The sequence below is a fragment of the Crocodylus porosus genome, unplaced genomic scaffold (genome assembly GCF_001723895.1).
Source record: "Crocodylus porosus isolate Cpor-Errol unplaced genomic scaffold, CroPor_comp1, whole genome shotgun sequence".
Classification (NCBI taxonomy): domain Eukaryota; kingdom Metazoa; phylum Chordata; order Crocodylia; family Crocodylidae; genus Crocodylus; species Crocodylus porosus.
Window position 1 is genome coordinate 22345816 of NW_017728931.1, and position 10177 is coordinate 22355992.

The following is a 10177-nucleotide window of genomic DNA, read 5'->3' on the forward strand; positions in this document are numbered from 1 at the left end:
AGCCCCTAGCCATATGAGTGACGCCCCTCTGGACCCTCTCAAGTCTTTCAACATCCTTCTTGAAGTACGGTGCCCAATACTGGACGTAGTACTTTAACTGTGGTCTGACCAATGCTGCATAGAGGGGAAGTATCACCTCTTTAGTTCTATTTGTTATGCGTCTGCCAATGCATGATACGGTGCAGTTAGCTTTGCTGATGATTTCGTCACACTGACAACTCATCTTAGAGTTCACTATGACTCCGAGATCCCTTTCTGCTTCTGTGCTGCTGAGAAGATAACTTCCTAGCCAGTGGGTGTCCTGGATATTTTAGTGCCCTAGGTGCAGCACTCTGCATTTGCCCTTGTTGTACTGCATCCTATTGTGTACCACCCACTTTTCTAACCTATCCAGGTCTGCCTGCAATCGTTCCCTACCCTCCGGAGTGTGCACTTCACCCCACAATTTAGCATCATCTGCAAAGTTGGACAGAGTACACTTCACACCCACATCCAAGTCACTGATGAAGATGTTGAAGAGTACGGGTTCAAGGACTAAACCCTGCAGGACCCCTCCACAATCCACAGCCTTCTAGGTTGATACTGACCCGTCTACTACCACTCTATGGGTGCAACTGCTAAGACAATTTGCCACCCACCAGACCATGTAAACATGTGTCACAGCCTCTTAATTTATTTATGAGAGATTTATGGGAAAAATACTTACTGAACAAGGGTGAAACATTGCACAAGTTGTAAAGTTTGCTTGCATCACCAGCAGATCTTCCAGTCACAACACGTCCTACATCTCTGACATCAGAGACAGACCTCACCAGTGACTCTACAAGTTATAAATAAAAATACACATTCTTGGCCAAAATCTGTGGTCTATGACAGCCTGCTACAAGACACCTTCTGACCTTGTCCTATAAAGTGCCTTCTCCAAGCAAGACACCACTCTTGCCCTTGTAGGCATGCAACATTTTTTTTTTTTGGTCACTCCTTACCCTTTTCTTTGCAAAAAGCCCTGTAACAGGACCCCTCTATGGACCCACTCAGGCTGAGAAGGACCCTCAGCAGGAAAAATTCATCTAATTTCAAGACAGAGTTTTTGCTACCAGGTCCTACAAGCTGCTGGCCTAAACATGATCGTGACAGAGACAGTAGCTCTGGAACACTGTCAGGCACACTCCCAGCTCTGGCCAGAAGGTGGCTCCCATGTCTAGCATGAGACATCCATCATACTACATGTCTGTTGGCCAGTTTTATGGTGCACTCTTCAAAAATGCTGCTGCTGTCTTCAGGCTGCCTATAAGTTAGGAATCAATTCCCTGCTCCTCTTCTGAGCACTCTTTCAGCTTGAGAGCAATAGAGGGGCACGTAGGGAATGGGTAAGGATCTTCAAGTGAAAGATAGAGCCAAGATTCGGCGAAAGGAGCAGCGACGTCTTATCCTAGAGCAGGGGTCAGCAACCCCCCAGCACGTGTTCCGAGCATGGCACGCAAGGCCATTTTGCTCAGCACACCACCGCCAGCCCGGGCTCTAAGCAGCTGCTGCCAGCCACAGAGCCCACGCTGCTCCTGGCTGGGAGGCTACAAGCCCTGCTGCAAGCAGACTGGGTTCTGTGGGCTGGCTGCAAATAGCTAATCTGGGCTCCAAAATGTCAGCACTCCAGCACCTTCCAAAGTAGACATTGTAGGTTTTTTGACACTCTGGCCAAAAAACATTACCTACCCCTGTCCTAGAGGTTGCAGCAGCAGGCATGATGTTAAACTGGAGGAGGAAGCCAGGTCTCATGTCCCCAGCTGCAGAGATTTCCCCAGGGAAGAGGTATTAGGCAGACCAGCATGTTAATGCTGGGACTAGACTAGAGACACAGTTCCTGACACTGAGGGGCTGTTCTGACACACAGGGCTCATATGCACAAGACACTTACTGCAAAGTAGCATAGTATACTATATAGTAAGCATGTGCGCATGCTTACTGAGCAATAAACCTTGCTAATTGTAAGTAAATTTGCCACCTGCAAATGCAAGTAGCAAATTGATTCATGATTAGTAATGGCACAGTAGCACTTGTGTAGATGCCTGACCGGGAGCAAATCTGCTCTGTCAGCCAGCCATATGGAGCGGGGAGGGGGCGGGAAGATTGATTCTTATCTCCCAGCATGGTCCCAGATCCAGTGCTGGGAGATTCTTATATAACAGGGGTGGGCAAAAATACAGCCTGTGGGCCATATTTGGCCCACAAGGCCATTCTGTCTGGCTCGCGGGACCCCCCTTGCAGGGCCCCAGAAAGTGGGAGCAGTTTGTTGCCATTACAAGCAAATTTTCTCCCATTTCCCTGCATGTGTAGACACCTGCCTGAGAGCATCAACTGTATGTGTAGACACATCCAGAGGACAAAAGAACCTGAGGGGGCTAATGGCAAATCACTGGGTGCAGAGGTAGCTGTGGCAGCCCTCAAGTCATGTCACTGCAGGTGAAAAGGATCACAGATTGGGTGAGGGGGAAGACCACACAGGAGAGGCTGAACAGGGGAGGGCAGGCAAATAGCTAGTATCTGCAGAGGAGGCGGCGGCGGCAACGGCAAGTAGGTGGCAGGCTAGGCTTGGCTAGGGAAGAGACTGAGCCATTTAATATCTCTACCACCAGACCTTCTTTGGGCCTCTCTCAAGCATCATCTCAGACTCCTCCTTGCCACACACACAGGACCTTTAGCTCCCCACAGGTGGAAGGACCTTTCTTCTTCCTCCATGGCATATGTGTACGGCTGGGTCTCCAAAACACAAGCCCAGGTGACAACAGGATTCCCCCCTTCACAGCCTCAATACCTCCAAGCCCAGGTGACAACAGGATTCCCCCCCTTCACAGCCTCAATACCTCACTGGTACCAATGCAGAGATAGCAACAAAAGGGACCTCGGCATTCCTAAGGTGTCAGGAGCAAATCCTGGTGGGATGTAGACCTCGGCACCTGCAACAAGAGCAGAAAAGCAGCAGAAATGGGAGGGGACTCCGTTCTTTCCCATAGCAGGATCCACATCAATGGGACAAGATGGGTTTGTGCTTCACAGTCTCTCCAAGATGGAAACAGCATCAATATCAACAATTTTACAGCTCCCCCTGGAACAGGAGATGTCCCATGAAGAATATAAATTGCACACAAGCACTGCCTCCAAAAACAAGTGACAATGTTGGCTGCAGCACTGGAGTACATGAACCAGAAGAAGGAAAAGGGAACCATACGGATCTGGAAAAAGGGAATCCTGAGTTTCCTACTTTCCATGCTCTGTGGGCTGCCCCTGCCACCCTCTTCCCATCTCCTGCTTTTCTGGTCATCTTTAAAGCACATTTTTGCTGTCTCTCTCATTCCAGTTCCTGAGTTCTCCCATTCCCTGGGCTCTGAGTAGGGCCCAGAGGAGCAGAAGTGTTGGAGTCTTCCTTTCATATCGCTGCAGAGTTGCAACTAGGAGAAAGTAGCTGGTCCTTTCAAGTTCATTTCCTGATTAACTGCTTGCACCATTTGCTGCCTTTCCCTGGGATTCATAGCCAGCGTGCCAAAATGGAGAGAGGCTCTTCCTTCCCCCTTGCTCTGCGACAAAGCCCTGAGGACCTTCTCTTGGCAGATGGCTCACTTTACCCCAATGTTTTCCACTGGATTCTGTGACAGACACTCTCTGCCTCATCAACAAACTAGAAAGCCTTTTCTAAAACTCCCCTTTCCTCTCCCCTGCTTCAATAAAGAGAGGAAACAGTTTTCTCTTTATTCAAGGGAAATAACTGAGAATCTCTTTATTCAAGAGAACTGTATTCTGCAATTTCATCCACCCAGGATCACTCTCTTGAACACTCTGAAAAGTGGTTGTAAGTAGGGGTTCACTGATAGAGATTTTTGGAGCTGATACCGATAGCTGATATTTAAGGAGGCATATCGGCTGATGCCAATCCGATTTCCGATACAACTGCCTCCAGCTGGTAAGTCCGGTGTAGCGGAAGGGGAGGGAAAGCACGTGGAGGGCAGATCAACGTCCCCCTGCAGTGAGGCAGGGGCAGGCACTACCCAGGCAGGTTGTGGGGGCAGAGCTGTGGCTCATGGTGGGAGGTAGCTCCCACCACCAATTGCACCCCAGGAGGGCGTGTAGGGTGTCCCCCAAATCTGCGCAGGGCAGGCTGCAGCCAGGGCTGTGTGGGGCTCTTCTTAGCGGGGACTGGGCTTGTAACAGGCACTGGCAGTACTGGAAGGATGCTGCATCCAACCCAAATTTTGCCACTGCTCCATTCCCAGCACCACTGCCACCAGCCACCCGGCGCAGCCCCGGCTCAACGTCCCACCTCCACCCACCGGCTGGGAAGAGCCAGGGCTGCAGCTGGCAGTGCAGGGAGGAGAGTGGCAGTGAAATATGCGGCGGATGCAGCATCCTCCCAGCGGTGCCGAAACCTGCTTCAAGCCCAACCCCCACCAAGAAGAGCCCCACGCAGCCCCAGCTGCAGCCCACCCTGCCCTGCACAGATCCAGGGGGCCCACGCTGCCCCCTGTGCCTTCCCAGGATCCAAGCAGCAGTGGGAGCCACCTCTACCCCCCGACAAGCCACGGCTCCAGCCCCTGCCCCTGCCACCTCCCTCACCACAGAGGGTGTTGATTTGCACACACCCCCACACACCCCTTCCCCTTCCACCACATCGGACTTACCACCTGGAGGCACCTCTCCATGCTGCTGGCTGCGCCCCTTGCTGCCCAAGTGCTGCAATGTGGCTGCGTGCAGCACGGACATTTATCTGCCAAATTATCAGCCCTGTTGGGCCAATACCTGATGCAACCAGTTTTCTTTATATCGGTACCAATCCGATATTGGACCGATGCATTGGTGAACCTCTAGTTACAAAGGTCCACATCATCCCCCCTTCAATCCACTGGAACAGGTTTTAGTCCCTTCTCTTGTCATAGTCAGCTGGCTAACATCAAAACTTGATGAATCTAAGCCACTAAACTGAGATCTGGATTCACACTTCCCCAAAAGCCACAATTCCCAAGAACAGGTGATGCTGTAACAGAGGGCTCTCCTACTTCTAAGTGGTCAGAAGCACTTAGAGAGGGCATCAGGAGGGGCTGCATGCCCTGGGGATCACACTAGTGTAAACCACTGACTCACAGGCTACAATCTCCACCCCTGCTACACCATGCATGTGGTGCCAGCCCCCACCCCCACACTGCTGCAGCTCCTCCTCTAACTCAAGCAGAGTTACAAATTGCCTGTGGTTTAATCCTCTTGCTCAAATGTAATTAAGCACTTATGTAATTGTGTCTGTAACACAGTCTCTGTCTGGAGCCCTGTTACTTGGAGAAACACCTGGGGGCTGTTAATGACGACACCCAGCCAGGTGGGGGAGAATTCCCCACATTGCTCAAGATTGGTCAATTGGATGTAGCTTCCAGGGATAAAAGTAGAGGGAGGATCTGGAGAGAACACCTTCGGGCATGCAAAGGTCAGCAGGACAACGTGGGTCAGATTCTCACTCAGAGACAGAACTGCGGCGGTGCATTCAAAGGGGCTGAGACTCCCTCGCCACAAACGGAGGGGGGAATCCGGTGAAGATAAGGAGGGCCCCAGCTTAGGAGAGGCTGGGCTTGGCTGCAAGCAACAGCCAGAGATGCTCTCACTTCCGCGGAGGGAAGCAGGAAGCAGCCTTTAATGAACACAGCCGCGAAGCCGATTGATTACCAGCAGGGAGTGGTGGCACAGGAAAAGAAGAAAAGACAAACCTGGAAAACTTTGGTAACATGGGGGGGGAGACAAAGCACCAGGGATACTGCCCAGCCCCAGCTAGTCCTGGTAGGGTAACCGTGAAAAAGGGTTGCCCGAAGATTTGCACCAGCAAGAGGGAAAAGAGACTGAAACCACGCTTGTTAATGAGGTAATTAGCGCCGTGGAGCACCAGTGGGAACTTACCTTGAGGTTTCCAAAGGCAGGGATCCCCTCCAGAGCTGATGAATGATTCAAGGAGCAAGTTGAGTGAGTTGCTGTCTGCAACCCGAGCCGCTGTAAAAGAAAATAGAATAAAAATACCTGGAGTGACTTAACACGTTACGGGAAGTTATTCTGCAAGTACCAATAACATCATATATCTTTCCGCCCCTCATAAAATCAAAGTCACGGCAGGAGAGAACCAGAGGAAACGGGTGGTATTACAGAGTCCTGATAACAGCGTCCATGACAATGCTTGGTTTTAGAACCCCTTTTACAGAGGAACTCTTGATGAATAATAAAAGTGTAGAAAAATAATTTTCTGTTCTGTATTTATTTCTCTGACTTGGTCTTGAATTCTTTTCAGCAATCCACCATGTTCACCTGTCAGGTTTGGGCTTCCACCAGTGGTCACACTCACCAATGTTTTCCAGTCCAGTCTCAATTTTGACATGCATTGATTTGCTGCCTCCAATAAATATTTTCCAGTTGTTGCGCCTTTCACTGGCTGCATCAATGCCAATTCTTCTGCGAGCTCTAAATTTTCAGTGAGTCCTCAAATAAAAATCAACAACTGGGCTGTGTCTTTGACTTCACAACTGTCATCGAGTGCCAATGCAAAATAAGAGAAATCATTTACCCTACTTTTCAATCGCTGGAGCAGGTTCTCAGAGATATCTTCAACGCGTCTCACAACAGTCCACCTTGACAAGCCAGTGTTCTCAAACTGCTTTTTCTTGTCTGGATCCCAAAATCACAGCAGACTTGACCATACATTCTTTATAAATTCTTCTTCAGAGAATGGTTTGCTGTTCTTGATGATTGTGTGCAATCACATAACTTATTCTTGTAATTCCATCCTGGGCTGCCATTGCTTTTGTTAAAACAACAACAACAAAAACAACTTAGTTGCTGCAATGCAGGAAGAACAATCTCCTCAACTTTCTTTGCTTGTTCTTGGGCAGACAATTTCTCATATTTGGACACATGATTGGTCTCAAAATGCAAATTAAGCAAACAGCTTTTCCACCCACTTCAGTAAAAAAATATTTAGAGGTCCATTCTTTGTTGAATGTTCAGCATTCAGCATCTACCTTCCTCTTCTTTGATGTGCTCATATCTAAATCTTTTTTCTCCTGTGGGGTTGTGATATTAGAGATGTAGCATCATTTTAAAAACCTATCCATTGACATTTTTCTAAGTTTGTCATTTAACCATAACATCTCAGGGCATTGCCCTTGCCCTTGCCCTGGCCTCTGCCCTTATCAGTCACATAGATGTTTTTGTTGTAACAGCCACCCAGGTGATTGGGGGAACTTAACCAGGTAACCAGAGGGGATCTGCTATCCAGCACGTAGCAACAGGCCTGGAAATTGCAGGCAATGTGCCACCAGGGGTAGGTAACTGCAGCTGGAGCACTGGGCCTCCTGTGGGGATACAGCATGGCTGTTGCCTATGTACCTACCAGGGCCCAGCCCACTCCAGATTGATCATGACAAGCAGCTCCTGACTGGAAGGCCAGGTTGCAAGTTCCTGACTGCAAGGCCAGGCACAGCACAGCGAGGAGCCAGCCCTGCCTGTCCTGTCCCGGCTCAGGCCATCCCGCCCTGCAGGGCAGCAGAAGCCGGCCCAACTTCCCTTCCTCTCATCAACACTGCACACTGGGCCCATCCTATGCGGTGGGACCCAACCCCTGGCAAAAGCTGGCCAAGCCCCCCCATTCCCCTCACTGGCACCAGCCAGGCCTGTCCCATGTGGCATAACCTGGGTCAGCCAAGCTGATCCCCACATGGCATCAAAAGCCAGCCGAGCCCCCTGTTCCTCTCGCTGGCACCAGCTAGGCTTGTCCCATGCTGTACGACCCAAATCAGCTCAGCCTACCCCAGGCAGCAGCAAAAGCTGGCTGAACCTCTTCCCTTCCCCCTTTCCCCTCACCAGCATGACCTGGCTCAATTCAGCTCAAACCAGTCCATCCTAGTGGCAAACGCCGGCCAAGGCCCCTGTTCCTGTCACTGGTACTGGCCAGGCCCATCCCACTTGGCACGACCCAGTTCAACTCAGCCCATCCCATACAGTGGCGAGAGCCAGCAAAGTCCCCCCCTTCTCCTCACCAGCACCAGCCTGGCCCATCCCACACAACAGGACCCGACCCAGCCCAGCCTGTCCCACCCTGTGTGGAAGAGCAAAAGTTGGCCCAGCCCCAGGTTCCCCTCATCAGCACCAGTTCAGCCCATCTGCTGCTGCAGGACCTGGCCCAGTCCATCCTACACAGCGTGGCACAGCAGAAGCCAGCCCAGCCCAGCTCCCCTTCCATTGATGCCAGCCCAGCCCATCCCATTCCATGTGACACAGCACGGCAGAAGCCTGCCCAGCCCTCCCTTTCTCTCACTGGTGCTGACCCGACCCGCGTGGTGTGGCAGAAGCTGGCCCAGCTGCTGCTTCCCCTCACCTGTGCCAGCCCAGCCAGGCCCATCCCATGTGGCAGGGTCCATCCTAGTCTGTCCTGTCCCAGGTGGCATAACAGAAGGTGGCCCAGCCTCTGCTTCCCCTCACCTGTGCAGCAGGATCTGGCCCGGCCTGTCCAGTTCCACATAGCAAGACAGAAGCCTCCCAGGCTCCCTTCCCCTCTCTGGTGCCCCATGATCTGGCCCAGCCCATCCTACACCCCTCACACTGCAGACCTGGCCTAAGCTAGGGGCAGAGTGAGGCTAACTGGGTCAGGTTGGGGTCAGGGTTGGTTGCCTCGCAACCAGAGCTCAAACAAGCAGCTAGAGGCTCCTGCAGCTGGTGGCTCATGCTGCTGGCTGCTTCCTTGACTTTCAGGCAGCCTGCCACCTTTACCTGCATTTTGGAGGGGCTCTGCAGGCCAGATCCAGCCCATGGGCTGTATTTTGCCCACCCCTGCTGTAGATGGAGTGAGATGATGCAATCTGATGTTACAGTGAGGGTCTCAGTGATTTTGACCAACCTACTGCAAACTGCAGATCCAACTGCAGATCCAATGTAGGTGGAGTATCTTCTGCACTGCTGTCTTCCCATAAAAAAGGGTAGCTAGCTTCACACATGGAGGCCAAGTTTACAAATCTGGTCTCTTGCAAGGCTGCAACACTTATGTTAGTTTTTGCAGCTCTTGATCAATCAATGAGGTCTTCTGGACCTGTCCATCATCTGTAAATTGTTATTTATCCCAGAACACATGGTCCTGATGGTCCAGCTTCCGAGCTGGTAGGTTTTAAGGTTTCTTTTCTTGTTGCCTGGTATTTGATTTGCAGTCTGTTTATCAACCTTTGGTCTAGCCCAGGGGCAGGCAAAATCCAGCCCGTAGGCCAGATCTGGCCAGCAGTGGTCTCCATTTCCCAGCAGCCCATATGGCTGGGGCTGGTTTCCATGGAGACCCCAGCAACAGCTGCCCTGTGAAAGTACAGGGCTAGGGTTTCTGTGGAGACTGGCCCCAGGAGCACTGGCAGGCAGCAGCAGCACCAGCCTCTTCCTGGTGGGGGTGGGCTCAGCTGCTGCTGCCTGTATGGGGTGGGCAACAGTGGCAGCACTGCTGGGAAGGATGGCTATGGGGAATTTTGGAGTGGCTACAGCCTCCCCCTAGCACTGCCCTTGCTGGCAGGGCACGCAGCCAAAGCCAGGCTGGGATCTTGCAGCAGTGATAGTGTGGTCCAGAGCCAAGGGAGAGCCGTGATCTGCAGCCTGCATACTCCAGGCAGGGGCATGCAGGCAGCGGATTGCAGCTCTGCCCTGGCTTCAGACCACACTGTCACCACTGCAAGAAGCCAGGGCAGAGCCGCGATAAGCTGCCTGCACGTCCCTGCCCGAGGCATGCAAGCTGCAGATCGCTGCTCTGCCCTGGCTCTGGACTACAATGTCATCATCACAAAGTCCCAGCCCAGCTCTGAAGCAACTTTGTGCCTTGCCAGCACTGCTAGGGCTGGTCTCACAGCTGGTCTCATAGCACAGCTGCTGCTGGGGTCTCCATGGAAACTGAACCCAGCCACACAGGGAGGGGTTGCTGGGAAATGGAGTCCAGCTGCCAGCCAGATCCACCATTTTGCCCAACCCAAGCACAAAGTGAGGCAGGCACACCATGGCAGGTCAGCAATTTACTGGGTGGGAATTGGACAACTTAAGGCGGGCGGTAGTTGACCAGTGGAACTCTATGCCATTTTACTCCATGCCAACTGAGTTGAATTTATAACCCATGACTGCCCTACCTTTCCTTACCATC

The 10177-nt window shown here is 51.9% G+C and overlaps 1 long non-coding RNA gene across 1 annotated transcript; it reads right to left on the reverse strand.

Annotated features, from left to right (window-relative positions):
- Positions 1-2354: 2354 nt before the first annotated feature.
- On the reverse strand, positions 2355-7450 carry LOC109316366. The gene is made up of 3 exons (XR_002102825.1): positions 5929-7450; positions 2862-3103; positions 2355-2812 (listed from the first exon to the last, which is right to left on the reverse strand). It is a non-coding gene; the product is annotated as an uncharacterized LOC109316366 (long non-coding RNA).
- Between the last annotated feature and the right edge of the window lie 2727 nt (positions 7451-10177).